Source organism: Varanus komodoensis, unplaced genomic scaffold (assembly GCF_004798865.1).
Source record: "Varanus komodoensis strain SLA01 unplaced genomic scaffold, ASM479886v1 scaffold18_3, whole genome shotgun sequence".
Taxonomy (NCBI): Eukaryota; Metazoa; Chordata; class Lepidosauria; order Squamata; family Varanidae; genus Varanus; species Varanus komodoensis.
The window spans coordinates 11,555,594-11,575,168 of record NW_025335549.1 but is presented as its reverse complement, the minus strand read 5'-3'; the positions used below and the strand labels follow the sequence as shown (position 1 = coordinate 11,575,168).

General features: G+C 46.7%; 1 protein-coding gene across 1 annotated transcript in view; it reads right to left on the bottom strand.

Moving 5' to 3' along the window:
• Positions 1 to 19,575, bottom strand: part of POF1B (POF1B actin binding protein) — a 54,090-nt gene that overhangs the window by 28,448 nt on the left and 6,067 nt on the right. The window lies entirely within an intron of this gene.

Sequence of the window (19,575 nt, the reverse complement as noted above, 5' to 3'; positions counted from 1 at the left end):
GTAGGCCAAAGTATTTCTTGAGAAAGTGGATGGGTGGGTAGATTTTGAAAATAAACAGGTTCCTACTTGGGGTGCTTCAGATCTAGATTCGAGTCCCATGCATTTACACTAAAAGTCATGATCATCCACACAAGACACATGTAAAAAATGTGTACTGTAGCCCAGACAACTGTTTCTGCCTCATGTCAGCTTTTAAACTCGATTGTTAACATATGTGCATTATCAGTGGGATAATCCCAGTTTAGCCTCCAGCCAACCTTTTTTCCCTCTGTAAAATAATAACCGTAACTGTACTATAATTTATAACAACATCAAGGTGCAATGGCTACACCGCTATTGTATCATCCCCATAGATTAAATTTAAAAGCAGACGAGGTAAATTAGCTATACTATTCACTAAAGTCGCATGAGAGGCATCCCATAATAAGTGTGCATCTTTTTCATATCCAGTCTACCAGGGACTGGCATAGAAATGCATAGAGATTCAACAAGGTGCTGGGTGGGTGGAGCAGAGAAAGAAAAGAATTTCCCATAGGATGTGAATGGATATGTTCATGCAAAATGCGTATCCATGCCTCCCCCCCCCGCCCCTCACTCCACCCAATGAATATTTAACTAGCTTCTAAACAAGGAATGGCCAAAACCAACATAAATTCCTGGGAAGCTCTCTTTCAAAAAGATCTGTGATTGCCAGTCTGAATCTGCCAAGTTGAAACTGCCATGGGGGAAACTCCACAAACAGTGTATGCTTGGAAGACAGATCTCCACATTGGCAGCTGGAAGGAGGGCAGAAAAATCTTTAACCCTCCCCTCCCCCAGGGTTTTTGGTAAAGGGCAGCACAATCCTCTGACTCCAGACAGTGCCCTTCCCTTTCCCTTTATTTAAAACAAAAATAAGCCAGAAATGCAATTGGTGAGGATTTTTCTAGCATGAAGAATGAGATAAAGTAATGGGGAAAACCAGAGAGGTAGTGTTGCATAGTGGAGAGAGAGAGTCTGGGTTCAAATCCGCCTTCAGCTACAAAGCTTTGGGTCAGGCTCTGAGCTGGAGCCTAACCCAACCCTGGGGTCCTTGTGAGGACAAAATGGAGACAAGCAGCCTCATGCAAGCTCTTTGGAGTTTCTTGTAAGGAGGGAAAAGAGTCAGACATAAATGCAATAATAACAATTACAAACTAAATAAAACTGCATCTTAACTTTGTGCCTGAAATGCAATTGTGAAAAGCATTGGTAGCAACCCGAAAATCAGGGAAGCTACTTTTGGCAGTGAGCAGGTGGCAAGTATATTATGTGAGCCTGCAAAGTGCTTATTATAACCAATTGTAATCATTCCCTGCAGAAGTCCAAGGGGAAACTGGAGCCTGCAATAAAAACAGGTCCACTGTCCATCATAATACTCACTCCGAGGCAATTACAAATTTGTCTAACTGTAATTCATAGCCAGACATTACCCAGCCTTTAAGAGTTGGGAGGAAAGTTCAAAAGCAGAGCATCTTTCTTCTTTCTCCACTCTTCCTTGAAAACCTAAGAATTGTCACACACACCCACACACCAGGTGCATCCAGCAAAACTACTGTTTCCTTTTGGAGCTGCATGGATAAAATGAAACTGCTGCAATGCATAAATTGCTGTTATGGGAACAAATCTTTGCTTGCCGCATTCCTGTTCACATGCTCCCACTTCTTTTCTTCCTTCTGTTTCCATGCCTGCCTTTTCCCAACAAACGGGGCGGCAATTACGGTTCTCTCCGATCCCCATTTTACCTTCACAACAGCCCCAGAAGGAGCGTGGCAGCTACTTACACATCACAGAAAGGGCAGAAAGCCATCATTTTAAAAAGAGGATTGCACAGGACATTGTTTTGCATAAGTTTGTGTGTGCTAGTTTGTTTAGATGCAAATTCAGGAATAATGCCTAAAATTTAAATGGAAATGCAGCACATCTCCCCATAGTGAGGAATTCTGTGAGCAAGTGCCTTGCTGCTCCCAGGTACCAGAGGTTTCCTTCCAGCTCTGAGGCTCCTTCTTAAATTACACCTGGACTTGGACTCTACAACCTTTCAGCCACAGCAGCCTTCCCAGACTGGCGCCCTCTTCCTATTCCAAACTTTAACTCCTATTAGCCCAGCCAGCCAATGTTCTCGAATGCTGGAAGTTACGACAAGACTAGTTCTATTCTCATTAAACCAAAAACCCTGCACATTAAACATAAGGACACATTCCAGACCATGTGCGCGCGCACTGGCCTCAACAGAGCACTGAAAGATGACCCTGAGTCATGGTTTGCTTTGCTTGCTTTGTTTCCACCTGGACAAATGGTATTTCCTGGTTCATTCGATCCTCCTCTACCCGCCTCTGTCTCAATATATTCCTGTAGCTACAATTGCAATGCCTCAGTGATATTGTTAAGGATGTGAAACAGCACACAGTGGAAACACCAATCAAGAGGGATCTTAGGTGACGAAGCACACAATTATTTCCTTGGCTGTGTTTCACAAGTGATCAAGAGCTAAAGGACACCCCTGGGCATGATGCCAAGCAGTGCTGAATGGCACCTGTGCACTCAAAGAGGTGGTGTTCCAACCACCAATAATAGGGGGAGCAGCCCCACCCGCCTGCTCACCAACCCAACTGGGCACGTGCGATGGCATTGTTCGTTTGCATTCATTAGAGAACATTACATGCCATTCTAACCAATTTGAAAAATCTAATCAGCTGTTAATAACCCCCAAATCAAGCCGAATTCAGATGAGCAATCGATTTACATTCTTTAAACCGTTGACACCCAATGCACACGTGTCATTCACATGCAGAGCATGTTTTTCATTTGACTCTCATTAACCCCAGCATGTATGTTCACACACACATATGTGCGTCCCTTGGGTACAAGCAAGTGCTCCCATGCGTTTCATTTGCTTGTTATTGCATTCCCGTGCCAGTGCCTGCCACAAAAAGCAGTCTCAAAGTGACTTCCTCTTGCCCCTGCCCTGGACACGCGGAGGGCTCTGTGTTCGGAGGTTTATGGGCACCCAAGGACACTGGTGTGTGGTGATGCAGTATCGACACAGAGACCCAGGAACACTCCTGCCCTCTGGCCAGTTGAGATGGCTGCCTCGGGCAGCAGACATTCAGATAAAGGAGAGCAAACAGCAATTTTGTTGTCATGTGCTGTCCAGTCCTGTGACTCATGAATGCGCTCCACGCAGCCCTGTCCTTCACAGCCCCGCTCAGCTCTTGTAAACTCAAGTTGTAAACTCATCTCATAGTTGGTCTTCGTCTACCTTTGACTTTCCCTAGCAAGATCATAGAATCATAGAAAGACAGAGCTGGAAGGGGCCCTGAAGGCCACCGAGTCCAACCCCCTGCAGGTGCAGGACACCACGTTACACCGCCCCACGCAGAGGGCCGCCCAGGTTCTTTCTGAATGTCCCCAGTGAGGGAGAGCCACCACCTCTCCAGGCAGCTGGTGCCACTGTCGTATTGCCCTGCCCACGAGGAAGCTTTTCCTGATGTCCAGCCAGAACACCGGATGGTCTTCTCCACTGAGTCATGGCTTCTCATGATGTGCCCAAAGTACGTCTGCATCAGTTCTGCCTTTTTCACTTCCAGTTTGATCCGGTGTAAAACCCACTTGTTGGTCTTTCTGTCAATTCATAGTATTTACAAAGCTGTCCTCCAGCACCTTGTTTCATGCTCACCCATTTCCTTCTTGTCAGCTTTCTTCGCTGTCCAGCTTTCACACTCCTACATGATGACTAGGAAAATAATAGTGCGGATGATCTTGGCCTCGGTTTCCAATGAAATGCCCTTACTCTTGCTCATCATTTCCGGTTCCTACGTGACCAGCTTGCGAAGTTTCAGTCTTCTTTGAATTTCTTGGCTGCAGTCTTCCTCTGAATTGATTATTTGAGCCCAGGCATGCAAAACTTATTGTGTTTCCGCTGCCATAAATGAAGAGGTTGGGGGTGGGGGGGCTGCCTCTTGTACCAAAATACCTTGGCTAGATTTGGGTGCCATGCACCTTGGCCTGGGGGCCAGCAAAAACTTTGGTCCTGGGCACTTTTGCCAGTGTGGTGTAGTGGTTCAGAGCATGGGACTGGGACTCAGACGACCTGGGTTCTAGTCCCCGCTCAGCCATGGAGCCAACTGGGTGACTTTGGGCCAGTCACAGACTCTCAGCCCAACCTACCTCACAGGGTTGTTGTTGTGGGGATGAGATGGAGGAGAAGAATGATGCAAGCTGCCTTGAGCCCTTTGTAGGAAAAAGGCAGGATATAAATGGAAAAAAAATAAGTAAGTCAGCTGGGCTTGCCTATTGTTCCTACTCTCATGCCTGTTCACCTGCGTGCATGACTACAAACAGGTTTATCTTAAGGATCACATCCAGATTTCATCAGGCTTTTCAAAGTGACCTAGGCAATGGTCAAGAATCTCAGGAATGCAGCAACTTGTCCCACACGGTTCTAGGAATGCCTTCCGAGCTCCACCCATGCGCACGTGTGCCAGGCGTTTCAAAAATGAAACGCAGCAAGAGGGGAAAGAGGGGCATTGCCTGCTTGCGTAACAAGCCGCAGCTGGAAGCCTCTGCAGTCATCCTCTGGCCCTGCTGTGAGCAGATCAGGAGCTGCAGTGAAGTCGCACCAGAAGAGCATCGAAAGAGCTGCAGCTACGTGACCCCAAACTTTGGATGAGCAGGATTGTTGAAGGGAGAGAAAGGGATGCAGAAGAGCATTTTAACCTTTGAAACCTTTCGACCGTTAGAAACCAGAAGATCACATTGGCGAGGAGAACATATTCTCCCCGTCCTCCAACTTCTTGGGCTCGGCTTTCTCCTCCTCCAATGTTCAGCACTTCTGTCTCATGCTAATGGGTCCTCTTTTACTAATATCCTTCACAACTCTGCTCAAATTAGCTGACAGGCGTCCTTATCTTGCAAGCCATCCCGAGACGTTCTGTAGGGGACTGCATAGAAAAACGTTTAATGAATTAATAAATAAACTCAGTGTACCTGATCCACTTCAGGGCTTGCTGTGAAATATGGAGCCGTGTGGAAGACTGCAGAATTCGTGAGTCCCCGATGGCAGCGGATGCAGCTTCCCCTTCCCTGCAGGTGGTGGTGTTTTGGCTACACAAGGATCCATAGTGGGATAATGATGGGAAACTGCTTTGAGCCCAAGGGCCAGATTCAATTTTGCAGAGGTCCGTAGGGGATACAGTCCCGTGATGCAGAGGGCCAAAAGTAAAGGGACAGGGCAGAAAAGTGGGAGCAATATTTTTTAAAAATTAAACCACTTGGCCTATTGAAGGTGAAAGTTCATTGTGCCAGTAACAGCCTTAGCAGACATTTCAACCCTTTAGAAAGGGAAAGATATATTTCTCTGTGTTCAAGATACTGTAAGTCTCCTTGTTTTCTTCAACAGACTTAAATGACTATCACCTCTGGAACGAATTCTGTATGTGTCCCTCAGGTGGCACATATTGGCCCTTATGATGACTGGAGGTTGGGGAAGATGGGCCATGGGCAGGGTAGGTCTGGTTGTCACGCTGAGCCCCCAGGCTGAGGTTTCCCACCCTGGTACAGAGCAAGGGAATGTATTTTGATCTAGAGTTCTCTTTGATCCCTGACCATTGGCAATGCTAGCCGGGACCTCTGGGAGTCACAGTCAAACAAACATGGAGGGTGTTGCCTAGATGGATTGTTTGGCCTCTGGAGCAGGTAATGAAGGGTGCAACCCTATGCTGATTTGGACAGGAAAGGGCCCATATTGGCTAGTGCCTGCTTGCAATTGCAGGATGGTACTGTCTAAGCCTGCATAGGATTCGGCCGTAAGTGAACGAATGAATGGTTGAGTAGGCAGCCCAGAATGCGCATCTCCCATGAGCCTCGCACACCATGCAGCCACCTGAACTGTCTGGCAGTTTGCTTCTGTGCATCATTGCAGGCAAAAACATCGCCAGGGAGGCTCAACGTGCGTTCACCATGCAGGGAGCATCTTTTTGGTCTATTTTTGCCTGGGACACTGCACACCCTGATCTAGAACAAATTCAGTTCCTGAACCATGGCAAGGACCACCTTTTATGTCACGGTCACCACACAGAAATGTAGTGCTAACACCCAGGCGAAGCACGTGGGCCTCATGACTCAGGAATCAGTTTCCACAAAGCAAACTGTGGGTACAAAAGTGAAATTCAGTGTGCCTTGGAGTCTGTGCTTCGTACCTACAGGAGGCTGAGAACAGCGCTCCAGCCACATGAGTGGAATAAATAATTGCATAATTGGGAGTCAAACCAGTTTCACAGAAACTCCACCCCACCAAGGATCAAAGAATAATAGATGTGCAATCATCATTACGCACCCAAAGAGAATATAAAAGGCCTACACCTGTTACACAAGGCCTGTTTGGTTGATTTGTATCTCATAAAATAAATTACCCTCAATCCACAAATGAGATTGTGCTTATGCAGCACTGAAATGCAAACATAATTGGCTCTGTGGCTATAATGGAGGCCTGGAATTGGCCCTACATGGCTCTAGCATCTGCTTTGGGCTGTGCCACAGGAACTGTCAAGCACACATAATCCAGCATCAAGCTCACACCTGATATCCTGGTACACTGGTGTCAAGAGGAACCAGAAATGAAATGTATCTGGCCCAACCTTTTGGAGTTATTGGGAGGCAAGCCATGCTGGATCAGACCGAGCATCTAGTCCCGCATTTTGTTCAGCTGGTGGCCAACCAGCCGCCTGCAGGACATGAGGGGAACAGGACTGTCCCGCCTGTTGACTGTCCAGCAACTGGTGGGCACTGGCAATTTGTCCAAACCCACTTTCAAGCCACCAGACCAGTGGCCATCACTGCATCCTCCGGAAGTGAATTCCAGTGTTGAACTATGTGTTGTGTGAAGAAGGTCTTCCTTTTATCTCTCCCGAATATCCCACTAATCACAATACTCAAGGTGAGATACTTGGCTCCACGATACTGCAAGTGAGAAGGACCTTCGAATTGTTGGAGATGAGAAGCTGGATGGGAGTCAACCATGTGATGAGACTGCAAAAAGGGCAAATGCTTTTTTAGGCTGCATTAACAGAAGGATCCCTTCCAAATCACTTGAAGTGCTAGTTCCCCTTCGCTCAGCACTGGTTAGACTCCATCTGGAGTGCTGTGTCCAGTTCTGGGCACCACAGTTTAAGAAAGATGCAGAGAAGCTAGAAAGGGTACAGAGGAGGACAGCAAGGATGATCCAGGGACTGGAAACAAAGCCCCATGAGGAGAAATTGAATGAACTGGGCATGTTTAGCCTCAAGAAGAGAAGATTAAGGGGAGATAAGATAGCAGTCTTCAAGTGTTTGAAAGGCTGTCTCAAAGAGGAAGGACAGGATCTCCTCTGGAGGCTAAATCATCCCAGTGGGCAGGGCACAGGATGACGGACTCAAGTTACAGGAAGCCAGATTCCCTCTAGATACCAGGAAAAAACTTCCTGACTGTTGGGGCAGTACAACAATGGAATACATGATCTATGGAGGTGGTGGACTGTCCCACACTGCAGTCATTCAACATGCAACCAGTCAGCCATCTGAGAGAGATGGCTTGACCTGGAGTCCTGCACTGAGCAGGGATTGGATTCCGTGGCCCTCTGGCCCCTTCCAACTCTACTCTTCTATGACCAAGGTAGTTGCGCCATTTGATTCCCTGTCCGCCACCCTCACCTGAGGTGGTTCTTCTGGTTGGAGACATAAACCAAGCATATCTACCTTGTAGCTTTTACTACCAAGCCTTATGAGAGGCATTTCAGCTCTGCGGGAGCTACCCAAAAGCTGGGACACCACCAAATGGTCCATGGTTGGCGGAAGGAGGATGGGGACAGGAGACAGGGACATGGTCTCCTGGAGAACCCCAGGGAGTCCTGAGGTTCCTCAATCCTGGTCTATCCCACTTGAAAACACAGCTTCATCTTGCTTGAGGATAAACTATGGAAGTATTTGGTTCTGCAGAAACTCTTTCCAGTTGGAACTATTACAGTAATTAGGTATAATTCTTTAGAACCACAGCATTGTATGCTTCAGTTTATTCTCTTATAGTCATTAGTTTGAATTATTTTCGTATAAAATACAGTGGATCTCAGCATAGTTTTGTTTATACACCCGCTGAGCACTTTACAAATTGCATCTCCTGAATAATATTCTAGGGACTTATTCTTCCTATTGAAATCAATTTTCCATTATACTCTATCAAAATCATCTTGCTTTAGTGTTCTTCAATGAATGGACAACATTTGAGATGGTAATAATAATAATGCCATTTTCCACCCTTCCAAAAGCATATATTTTAATCAGGAGTGCAGTTATCACTTTCTGCTCATTTTTTACTGCAAACAATTTAATAAAAAAAATTACACTATGCCAAGAAAGTAAATGAACCAAAAGAACTAAGCATTTAATAGAAAAGAAGCATAGCATAAAATCTGCCCCACCCCCACACCCCAAAATTAAAATCAAATGACTTAGCTTGCTGGAAATAATATAACATTGGATAATTTCAGTGAGATATTTAATTTTGCACTTGAAATCTTTTAGCACATAATGGCACTACAAAAACAAAGAGAAAACAACAAGCCACATAATTGCTTTTTCTGTAATTTTAGCTTTCAGCAAAAAGGAAGGAAGGAAAAGGTGGGGGGACTTTTTGGTATTGGCATTCTCATCAGAAATGCATATTCAGTATGGTGATCATGTGTACCCAGAAAGAAGCTCCAGGGCAACTCCAAGAACAATCCCAGGGCACCCAGTCATCATCTGGCGGACCAAAGATGCTTTGACTTTCCAGCTGAGGTCAAAAAAAGAGCTCCAGCCTCAATGCCGGGGATCCGTGCACTGTGGATCCCTCTCCCGCACCCTGCCATAGGCATTGCAGAGGGATAAGCCAGGATAGAGGATGGGTGCTGGAGTGGGAGAGGAAGGAGAGTCCCACCTCCTCCCTCTAAAGCAGCTCAGCAGATGGCAGAAAATGTCCACCTGGCTGAGAGGTACAACGGGGGGTGCAGAGAGGTGCAATTCCTTCTGAGGCTCCTCCCATTCTGCACTGGGTGCGTAAAAGCTCCCAGGTGTGGGGACCCACGAGCACTGCAGGTGTGGTCAGTAGAACTGAGCCCTTAGGAAGCACCTGCCCTGGCTGGTGTTCTCCAAACGTTAGGGATGGACACCACAGGCATTCCTGGAACGCTCCCAGTGGGCCAAACTGGCGGGACAAGTGAGAACTGAAGTCAAAAGCGTTGGGGGCACTGTATGGGGGAGGCCAGCTGCAAAACATAGCAAGTCCTGAGCTTTCTCCCTCTCTCCCTTGAACTTACCCCAGTTTGTGATGCTGCTCCCCGGGGCCGTCCTTGATCTTTGTCCAGGGTGGACAAAACTAACCTAGACCTTTGCTGCAAAGGAGAAGATGGAGTTCACCCCGGGCCATGGACAGAAGCCAGTTGGGCAGCCCTCTCTCAACCCATGGGCAGTGTCTGGGGAAGATGGGCCATATGGGGCAAGTGACCGCATGTATCACAGGGCAGAAGGAGGGGATGCGACGTGTGTCCTGGGCCTGGCAGCTCGTGATCCATGGTGGCTGCCATGGTTGGTGCGCCGGGCACCGTCCTCGCTGTCCATTCAGCACCAGACTAAGACCGTTGTGTTCAAGAACTACTTTTAATGGATAGCTGTTTTCACTGTGTCATTAGGATCTCCTTAGTGCCGGAGTCATTTTATATATTGTTGTTGCCCAACCCAATATTGTAGTGGTTTTTATTATGATGTTCTATTCTTTTAATTTGTTTGTATTTATTTTAAATTGTTTTATTTACTATAATTGTAAACTGCCCTGACAGCCCTATGGGCTAATGTGGCAGTACAGAAATGTATTAAACGAGAGTAAATGAATGCCATTTGTCCTGCCGCTGCGACAACTGCCTGCCTTGCCCAAGGGAGTAAAACTAATTCTTTGAGCTCCAGTGCTTGTAAGGCTTCAAATTAACTTAAATGCCCTCCTCTAGTTTAAGGTTTCACTTTTTCCTCACTAAAAAGAGGGTGCCTATGTATAGTTGAATGCATGGATACAAAATGGGAAAGAATTACTACAGCTTAAACAGGAACACATACAGACAGGTGTTGTTGTCACCAGTCGAAGGTTTTGCAACTGCTCATGAGGAGAAAATGCATATTGAGAACATGTGTATATTAGACCAAATTGTGTATAAGATGTATGTATTGAACCAGGATACAGCAAAATACAACAAAAATCCATATTTTAGAGAAAGAATCTCAAGATGAATTCAGTTTGAGTTTAGAACAACTAGAAATGGAGAGAAACCAAAATTGACAGGACCCACAATAGGAATGAATCCTGACCTAAAGTTGGCAAAGGTCCTTTGCTTTTAGGTTTTCTGTTTTAGTACTGGGATGGCTCCTACTTTTTTAGGTGTGTGTGGGGGGGTGTTTCCTTGGTTTTCCCCCTGCTATTTTTGGTGTTTTCCTGCTCCCTCTTTCTCTCTGGCAGGAGAAAAGGCAGAACAAGGATACTTGATAAAGGGTCAGAAGTTGGACGTGAAGGTGGATTTCAAGCCCAGAAAAACTGAGCTGAGTTGGTGTTCAGAGAGCAAAGATGCAAATTCAGGATAAGCATTCAAATACCAAAGACTCCAATAACGAAGGAGAACAAGCAACGCAACGAGTGGGGGAAGGAACAATGCAAGACTTCTGTCCAGGCCAGGTGCGGGAAGAAATGCCAAATTTTAATTGCAAAGTGCTGTCGCTTTGGACGGGGACTGCAGGTGACACAAAACGGCAAGTCCACCGTATCAGGATTTGCAGAGCAAAGCCACAACGGGAGGCGGAAAGTCAGAGCTGGAGCTAAAGCCGAGCCTGGTACAATGTAGGGACCTTGGTTTGCATGGTATTTTTGTGCTGTTTTGTTGTGTTTCGAACATACAGTACTGACCGTGCGACTACCTTTTCAGTTTCGAGCAGTAAAGCCCCGGCTCGTAACTCACATTACAAGGCAGAGTCATCACCTTTGAAGAGCTACCAGCTTTCCTGCAATAGCATCTGGAGCACTCGGGGAAGCGTACCTGTGACACTTCTTGGGATGCTGTGCTGATGTCACCCCCTCTTTAAGTGATGACCCAGTGCAAAACCAAAACAGTCCCAAAGAGTGTGTGGTTTTCACTGAAATGGATCACGGCAGCAACCTCACGGAAACTACACCTGCCTGGCACCCTTTGGATGTTTTGGACGACAGCTTCCAGCATTTCTGAACATGGCTGTCTGGGGCTGATGGGAACTGCAGTGGAGAACATCTGGAGGAAATGGGACTGGAAAAGGCCGAACTAAACTACGCATTCAAGGGCCACCTCTTGCTGCCAGTGAAGGCTGCCATGGGCTGTGTATCCACCCTGAATTTTATTATGAACTTTTAAGGAGTGAAAGTTAAGGAGTTTGGTGCAAATATAGTCTGAGTATAACTGATTCTGCACCTTTAAAGTTTAGACTAAAAATCTGGAATGGACACACAGTAGTGAAGGTGACAGATCCAGTGCTTGCTGTTAATCCACATTGCCTGTGGTTGGTTGGTTTAGAATGGCTAAGCTGGATGATCATGCTGCCTGAGGATGATGGGAACTGTAGTCCAGTACAGCTAGAAGGCATCTGCTGAGACCAAGCAGCCCCTAAGCCTGTCCTTTTAATAAAGTGCTTTCTGATTTTGCTTCTTCCTTACTGAATAATTACATTTTACTCCTGCCTTTTTCCCTCTTGCAAGGAGCCTGGGACAGCTTATGCAATCCTTGTCCTTTCTGTGTTTGATTTGCTACACATGTCATTGGCATGTGGAAACATCCTTAGTCTTCGGAAATGGCAGGCATCTGAAATAGTCCAACCCTGCTCGTTGAGGCAAAGCTTTATTTTGTTTAACCAAAGCCAAGCCTTAATATTTGGGCGGGTTCAAAGATCAGCAACCACTTAATTATAAAGCAGCTGCCAGGATGTTTCAAAGGAATGAATCCACTTACACAAGCGCACACCACGGCGATGCCAAAAGACTCCTGAGAACTGTGGAAGCCTGGAATTTGCCGTGTCTACCACCAGGCGAGAGGGGGGAGGCCTGGGTGTTCCCATGCAGAAATGTGTTCTGGTCACAGCCCACCTCCTCCCTCCATGGAGCCCCTCTTGGTGGAGGCCATCCATGATTAAGCCATGCCAAGGGCTGTAGATTAACATGCAACCCCAGGCATGTAAGCCAGTTTTGTCCTGTGTCCGACAGAACCCACCTGGGAACCCAGTCCAGGCCTTTGGGATCCCAGATGACTAAAGCACTCTCCTATCTCCTTCCTGTCCCCATTTCCCTTTCACTGACAGCTGCTACATCCTGGCTTTTGCACCATTCTTCTTCTTATTACATTTCTATACTGCCCATAGCCAAAGCTTTCTGGGTGGTTTACAGCAATAATCATAGAATCATATGCTCAAGTCACCCTTCCAGATTCTGACCAGGCCTGACCGTGCTGAGCTTCCAAGCTTAGGCAGGAAGTATAGCCTATATAGCACTTCAGGCTATACAGAAGCTACATACGTACGTACGTACATACATACCACCCTGTGGATGCTCTCCTGGGTGTGAGCCCAGTTGAGTCTGATGGAGCTCATTTCATTCAATTGGGTGATAGCTCAAAATATAAGCATGCCTATTCCCATGTCTATGCATAGTTATTGTGTGCATGTCTTAAGATAAAGCTAGGGATCCATTGGCTAACTGCCCCAAGTGAGGAATTGGGGGGCCTTTCCTGCTTAAATGGGATTCCCTGTCTTGGGCCCATTTCCCTTGCCTTCCCAAGAAGCCCATCTGTCCCAGCTCTGATCCTGGGTACCCAATTTCTCCAGCTTCCTCAACATACAGAATGAGAAGCCGATGAGAGTGACAGTCTCTCCCAGATATCAGCTGCCATCTCTCGCAGTTCCCTGGTGCCATTTATCGTGTTGCTTGTTACAAACGCATGTTATTCCTGGAACCATGCCTATAGAAACTCAACGGCAACATGTTTGCATGATATATAATTAGGTGCGTGCTGCAACCTGTCCATAGCTACTAAAGAACATTTTGCACTATCAAAAAGAGCATAAATTAGGCCTGGGCTTAGTCACACTGTTCCAGTTTTACCTCCACTTCTTTCAGAATAGTAACATCAACTACATTAGAAACTTGGCTGGAAACAGAGCTTGAAAATAGCATGGCCCAAGTATTCCTCTATTACCCAGTCCTTCCCAGTTTCATCTTCTTCACCAAAATTCCACCTAAAATAGCTCCCTAATGCCTAATAAACAATGTCAGAATATGACAATGCTATGAGCCCTTCTTAGAAGAACAAGCAAGCCTTAAACTGAGTTAGAATAATGCATTCTAGCCCAAAGCAAGCAGAATGTGTGCGGGGGGACCCAAAGCCCCCAGCAATTTATTTATAAAAATGTTTGTTTATTTTTTAGATGTTCAGACTTCAGACACCTTCAAAGTACTTTCCGTTTGATGCAATGCACCTACTGAGATGTTTTTTCCACTATTCAAAACAGGTTTTGAACTCATTGATTTTGATAACTTTTAGTGTTTTTGCTGCTTTCTGTTTCACCTCTTCCACATCTGCAAAACGTTACCCTCTGAGGACTTTTTGCATCCAGGGAAACCAAATAATTAAAAAGAAAAATTGCACAGGGCAAGATCGGGCGAATAGGGAGGGTGGGACACACGGGTCATGCTGCTTCTGGTCAAAAACCTCTGGATGCTCAACTGCACAAAATTCCACCACCTCAGATGGTGTGTGGGGATCAAAATAAGCAAATGCATTGAGAGAGTCTCCAAAAAAACCCTCACTGAAGTCAAAGTGGACAATATTGGAATGATTCAGGGGAAGGCAGACTCTTCAGGGACTGAGGTAGAGGCCTTCCTAAGCACTTGTCGCTGGATAATTCTGGGTGGAAATTACCCACCGGGGCCAATTTCTGGTAGCCATGCAGACTTCCTCACATTTTCTTCTGTTTTCCATTATTCCATCATTAAGCAATCATCTCAGGGATATGCTACCTGGCAGCCATCATCTGCCAAAATTGTCCATTTCGGGGATGAAGGGAACCATAGTCCAAACCACCTGGAAGGTCCCAGGTTGTCTACACCTTGCAAGAATTCCTTTCCCAAGATCAAGATCCCTCGGTTTTCGCACTGCATATTCATATCCTATTTATGTTAAACATCGAGGGCATGAAGTCCTAGCTTGATCGCAGTCTATATAAACAGGCTGCCACTTAAGGGAAGCAACACAAAGAATAGCACATGCCCCCGTTGCAGGGATGATACGAGAGAGAAGCAGGCTCTGCCGGGACTCCGCAAGAAGAGAGCCAAGGGGGTGGGCTAAGAGGGAATTCCAACGCCCCAGTCTGGGATTTGGTTGTTTTGGTATTAAATGCTTGGCCCAAAGAAAGCTGCAAATTGTTATTTGTAGGATACATTTCCATTGGCATAAAGGAATGACTCATAGCATTGAACTGGCTTTCTCTAACAGCCTGTATCAAAGAGTGAAGCTTAGGCACATTCCCAGGCAAGCTACAGCTTATTAAACACTTTGAAGTTTTCGAGTGTTGTGATAAGATTAATTTATACCTATCTGTTTGCGGTTGCACTTAACATTCTTTAGAAAGGAAGCAGGGCCGGCTCCATGTGTCTGAAGACCCTTGTACAAGCATTGCTCCTTGGAGCCCCCTCCCTGCAAGGGTCCACCAGCTGCTTCTCTTAGTTATCCTGTTTTCCATCACTTGTTTGATCAAGAGCCAGAGAACAAACGAGCAGAGGCATCTGCTGCTTCATTTTCTCACCACCTGCATTGTCTGGGCCAGCCAGAGGAAGAAGTGACTGAGCAAGCTGGCTGCAGTGGAGAAGAGGAGGAGCAAGTCCGGGGTCTTCTTTCCAGTGGCCCCCTCAACAGGGGCCTGACCATGCCTATCTGTGGCACTCCCCCAGAGAGGAAACTTCCCATTTGCATGGCACTGGCTGGGTCCCATGAGTTGGACAAGCACTGTGTAACCTAGTATCTCCCAGAGGCACTGAACTATGACTCTTTCACTCACCGTCACCATGGGATGATGATGGGAACTGTACTCCAGTGTGGCTGGGGGATGCAGGCTGGGGAAGACTGAAGTAGATACTTCTGGGTTGCCTTTATGAAGAGTATAAAGGCAATAGCCATTCCAGTAGCTCTCCTTTCCCCACCACCACCCCTCAACAATGGTTGTTAGAACAGGTAGCACTTTTAGTTAGGACCAACCAAAAGCATAAGCAAGCATTCAGCCTAAGCAGGGCACGAGCTGCCGAGTTCTGCAGAACCACATCTGGGCTGGTCTTACGCCTAAACAGCTGCCGCAGAGAGTGTAGAGCAGGGGTCTCAAACCCACGGCCCACGGGCCACTTGCTGGGATGGGCGGGGCACGGGGAAGGGGCCCTGTGGCCTTCAAAGTGCCAGCGGTGCCAGGGCCGGCCGCGGGATGAGCGGCCCCCCACCACCGCGGTGGTGGAATACTTGATGCGGCCCAGCCTCACCCAGACTCTCCTTCCAGCGGCCCCCAGGTCAGTTGAGTTTGAGACCCCTGGTGTAGAGTAATCCCCGGCAATCCTTATAAATCCTCCAGAGTTGGACTGGACTTATTCCAGAAACTTTATTTCTTTGTACATTAAATCCCATGGTTGCCACTGTCCCGTATCAAAGCCTGACTATTGACCTTGGAAAGGTGGTTCAAGATAACTGCATTTGCTCTGCCCTTTGCTCACCCCGAACACCCCAGAATTTGGCTGGGGATGTTGCCCCCCATTTGTCACCTCCCGTGTTATCCTACTGCTTCCTCCATCGTTTCTTTTTTGTGCCACAGAAACTCTGCTAAGGTGGGAAAGATGAAGCAGCTGCACACTTTTACTGATAGTGCTAGGAGCTGTCCGGAAACACCCTTTTATACAGAATACTAATGAGGATGAATCATGGCATGTCATTTTAAATCACACTCCCAAGTGAATGTTTTGGTTTAATTCATAAACATTTCTTGTGTGTGTTAAAAGGCAGAGCAACAGGTTAGGCTATAGAAATGTTTGCCTGGAACTCTTTCCATTTTTACATAATTGGTTTACTGAGACTTACAAAGCAATCTGGCTACAAAGTTGGGGCTGATTATAGGTAATGGCACTCCATAAACCAACGAGACAGGCGTGGGGATTCTTCTGCAACCCATGTCCCTTTAATGTGTTTATTAAAAGTGTTTTTGTGGTGTTATTCAAGCATATTCCCAGAACAGTTTGCAAGAAGGTATAAAGCAATTAACGTGAAAATGAATAAAATAAAACATTTTATGGTGGCTGAGATGCTGATCCATGATGATGGCACCAGAACGCTTGTCTTCATCAGCAAGCACCTGAATTTGATGCCGCAATGCGCCAGCTCCTACCTGTGCACCTGAGACTGGTTGGCTCACCAAACACAGTCAGGCTTCCACATGCAGTGGGGGAATTTAAAAGCTGTCCTGTGTGTATTAGAACGGCCCTTGTAAATTTTCTCAAAGGTTTTTGGGACCCGCCGCCGAGATGAGGGAAGTTGTTATGAGATGATGACGATTTAACGGAACCAGCAAAGGCAGAGCAGTTTCCACTGGAAATATGGAGACGGGATTATACACCTTCTCCAGACCTGTCCGAGACCAGATGGCCAGGCCAAGCAAGACGAAGGCTCTGCAGACGGCTCACTCCTGAATCAATTCTGCTGCTGTTGTAATGAAAGCAATGGAAGAGCCAACAGAAAGCAAACTACTCAAAAAGACTGAGAGAATGAGGAAAGAAACAGGAATGGAATACACAATGGAATACACATTTGGGGTGAACTTTGCCTGGATTCTCCACAAACACCAGGTTTGAAACAATTACACTGGCTCCCACTTGTGTCCCAGGCCCAATTCAAGGTGCTTGTATGGACATATAAAGCCCTAAGTGGCTTGGGGCCCAGCTATCTAAAGGACTGTCTGTACTCATATATACCTACCTGGCCCCTAAGATCAGCTCAGGAGGCCCTTCTGTGAGAACCACTCTCAGGGAGCTGAGAGGGTGGCAACCAGGCGAAGGGCCTTTTCCGCTGCTGCTCCCCATCTTTGGAACTCCCTCCCTAGGGGTTTCAGACAGGGGCACAGCTTAGCTGTACCAGAAGATGCTGAACATTTTGGAGATCCCTGGTAGCTTTTTCTTCAAAGCAGCAGGCTTTGACACTGTGTCCCAGCCCTTCCCAGCTAGTATGCATCAGGTCTTAGCTTATCCAAACCACATTCTAATCCATTCCATCCACCTTGGAACTGACACTGAAATCTTCCTTTCCAGGCATATAAAGGCACTGTTGACATGGGTTTTAAGAGAGAGTTTATACAGCTAACACAATAACAGGAAATGACACTCCATAGTCTTTCCTAGAGTATCTTTGTGGAATCTCAGAGTATAATACTCTTCTTTTCCTAGTATTTTCAAAGGAGACCATCAATTATTCTACTGATTCCATCTGATAAGGGAAACCTCTTCTGCCGTGAGTATAAAGGCTATCAAGAAGACAAACCATGTGCCAAAACTTAACACATAACTATTGCCTGCAGTTAGACAATAAAGGACTAGGGTTGGAAGCATAGCTAAAGATCTGGCCAGGTTTTCAGACCAATGTGTGAAATTCTCTTCTCTCTTCATTCTTTATAGCTTTTTACCAAGTCCCCAGTGGACTCTGTGTAAGGTTTTTGTTGGTCTTTTCCCCTTGCCCCATTCTTGCTTCCCTTTCCTCCCCCAGACTCTTTCAACCCTGTGGGTCATCAAACTTCCACGATTACTTCCTGGTACATCAGCGGATGTTCTCGCCATGGCCATGCTGAACAAAATTCCAGCACTGCATCCCTCCCCCATGACCCCAAGACTTGTAAATTCAGAAAAGCACAGTTCACTTTGGGATGGTGACCTTTGTCGTGCTCCCAAAAAGAGACCAAATGTGTACACCGCTATGTCGATCCATATTAACAAGCTCATATCAACCTGCCCGGTCACTGAAATTATCAGATGGCATTTTCCTGATTTGGGCCTAAGACCCCACTGGAATCCACCAAGGTCCCTTTCCAGGGAATTCCCTGACTCTGGAGGTCAGGCACTGGCCCTGTTGGAGTGTCATCAAACATGGTTATTTCAGGAAACTTTTCTTGGTTGACCAGCCATTGCTTTTATTGATTTTCTGTTTTTAATATGATGCTTTATTAATTTTATTCTTTTTGTCTTGCATTGTTTACCACTCCAGCATCCAAGCAGATATAGCATGGTAGATAACGGCTGTAAATAATACATCAATTAAGGACAAACCAGCAACTTCTGGCTTTTTTTTTCTTCCTTTGGGAATCGCATGGGTCTTATTCAAGACCAAGGCACTCCAAAATACATTGCCTTGTGAAAGGGAAGAATGCCCTCTTTCTAGGAAAGTCTCTTTCCCCTCAGCTCCAACATCAGCTCCAACATCAGCATCAACATGCTCTTTCCCCTCAGCTCCAACATCAGCATCAACATCAGCTCCAACATCAGCATCCCTGCTAATGAAAAGTACCGACTCTGTGCCCCTGAGCTCCAGTTCTGCAGCACCACTGGGCCTTGGCCACCGTGTACCAGGCTGCCCGCTGGTCTGATCCAGCATGTCTCTTCTTACAGTCTTACTCATTCATATGGGGAGATAATATCAGGGAGGCGTATCATCAGTCCTTTAATCATTAACAGATTATCTCTTCATTAACAGGTTGCAGAGTTGACAGAATGACCCGCTGTCACCTTGAAACCAAATTAGCCTAGTGACAGGTTAGACACCCGATTCTGCTCCACCACCAAGAGCAGGTGGCACATGGAACTGCCTGGCCCAAAGTGGGTGGCTGGGGCACACCCAGGACAGGGGTAGAAGAAGCTGTGTGTTCTTCCTTGGACAAGGGAGAGACCATCAAAAGGCCAATTCGGCTGCCTGCTGCCAATTGCGGCTGAAGTGTGAAGCAGACATTGCAGGAAGTAGACCAGATGCTCTGGTAAGTAAGCAACACTTTCCACTTCACCAGATCAAATGTCCTGCCATGTTGACAAGCTGCTGTCTGCAAGAGAGGAGGTGTGGCGGCACCGCAGCCTCCAGTGACAGATCCTTCAGACAAAAATGATGGATTGCTTTCCTCCACCCAATGCTCAAGAGGAGGTGGAGACCAAGGCCTCCTTCCTCCTTGGCCACGGCTGTTCCTGAGAACTGATGAGCTGCTGGCACAGCTGCCTGACACATCACTTCATCCCTGTAATGCCCGAAGCCTTGAGGATTCTCGTTTTGCCTACAAAAATGTTCTCCGGGCATAATTTTGCTTTGCCTCCTAGTACTGCATTGCTGTGGCTCAGGCAGAAAGGAGTCACACACAACCGTAGACCAGTCCACGCTGTGATACAGGAAGCGACCCTTGTGCTGGTTTGATCACCGGCTGATCCAGCTCAGCG